The 1,518-nt window shown below is 42.9% G+C and overlaps 1 non-coding gene across 1 annotated transcript; it reads left to right on the forward strand.

The window, feature by feature from the left end:
* The first annotated feature begins 1,445 nt into the window (after window positions 1-1,445).
* TRNAV-UAC (transfer RNA valine (anticodon UAC)) lies at window positions 1,446-1,518 on the forward strand. The gene has a single exon. It is a non-coding gene; the product is annotated as a tRNA-Val (tRNA).

Below are 1,518 nucleotides of genomic sequence, written 5' to 3' on the forward strand. Positions count from 1 at the left end.
CTGTCACAAGGTTTATTCGTAAAGGGTGTTGATTTAAGCTTAGGCGGTGACCTCCCCGAAAGGACGCTGTCACATGACCCAGTTAGGCAATATCACCACTCTTTGAACGAATACCTACTGTGCAGCTTATTTGTCTACTTTTCACAGTCCTTCAAATCAAGGCAGTCACTCAACAACCTCCTCTATTTCTAGTGCGGAATCGTCTATTGTGAAAAACTTGTCCGTCCGGGCTGCGCAGTATGAACTGTTCACCCAGCCTTATATTCCGTAATGTCAGACCTCTCCCATTTTGATTTGCATCAGCTCTTTTTCTAAAAATAGCTGTGCACAGACAGAACCTACAGTAACCTCTCATTCGAGCAGAAATTACATATGCGTGTCACACCCGATTTCCTCAGAGTTCTTATATGGACCTGATTTTACGGCCCCCTCCTCTACTAGATTCCCCTTTATACGGACCTTAGTTATAATGATAGATTATAAAGAGCAGAGAAGAGAAAAATTGATCTCTTACATGGCCAGGTGTTTAGGTCTGCTGTTCACAATTTCATCAGTAACTGGAGTGGTCTGTAGATCGGGTAGTCTTGGAGAGGTGCCTATATCAGGTCCCTGTTTCGGGCGCCAGGAAACTGTCGGGATACCTCAGATTACTCTTTCATCTGAAGGACCGATGTTCTTAGGTGTGAAGCACCATATGTCTCTAATCAATTGCTCCGTCGAGAAGGCTAACACAGACGCGGGCTGTATAATACCACTCGGGATGCCTGCCAAGACGCCTCTGGCTTATCAGTTAGGCTTCCGTCTTTTATAGTAAAGAATTTAAACATTTACAGACATGCGCAGTACAAATGATTTCACAACTTGTTTTCTACAAAGAAAGTCACTTAGGCAAAAAAGCAGAGGTATTTGACCTTGGTTCACAAGGGAGATGTCTGAGACATCTCCTCGAAGAACAGATAAGGTTTTAAACAAGAGAATGCAACATAGACAGAACTCAATTTAACTCCTTCAGTTCCTATCAGTGCGAAAGCAGGCATCCAGGTGCTTTTTCTTTTTGACTTTTGGACAAATGCATGAGAATGTTTTGTGGAGCATGGTTTTGTTTCCCTGTTTGTTCTTTTTCTCCAATAGCCTGACAAATGAAAGGTTCCTGTGTTGCAAAATGCACTTTGTCCTGTCTTCAGACATAGAGGAAGACCTCTTGACTTTGGCTGGCTGTTTTTTTCTTTTTCAAGTTCATTTCAGCATGTTTAAACATCTTTAGCTTTGCATGGAGTTTCTGAAGTGTAGTGGTTGTCACGTTCGCCTCACACGCGAAAGGTCCCCAGTTCGAAACTGGGCAGAAACACAGCATTTTCTCTTGGAAAACGATCTTTTTGACTTTCAGTGCTTGTTCTTTATTGCTTGCCATGACCACAGCATTTTTTAGTTGTTTGAATCGGTTGGCTTCTGTAGTGTAGCGGTTATCACGTTCGCTTTACACGCGAAAGGTCCTCAGTTCGAAACTGGGCAGAAACA

Source organism: Dendrobates tinctorius, unplaced genomic scaffold (assembly GCF_039654945.1).
Source record: "Dendrobates tinctorius isolate UK_male_01 unplaced genomic scaffold, ASM3965494v1 ptg000432c, whole genome shotgun sequence".
NCBI classification, from domain to species: domain Eukaryota; kingdom Metazoa; phylum Chordata; class Amphibia; order Anura; family Dendrobatidae; genus Dendrobates; species Dendrobates tinctorius.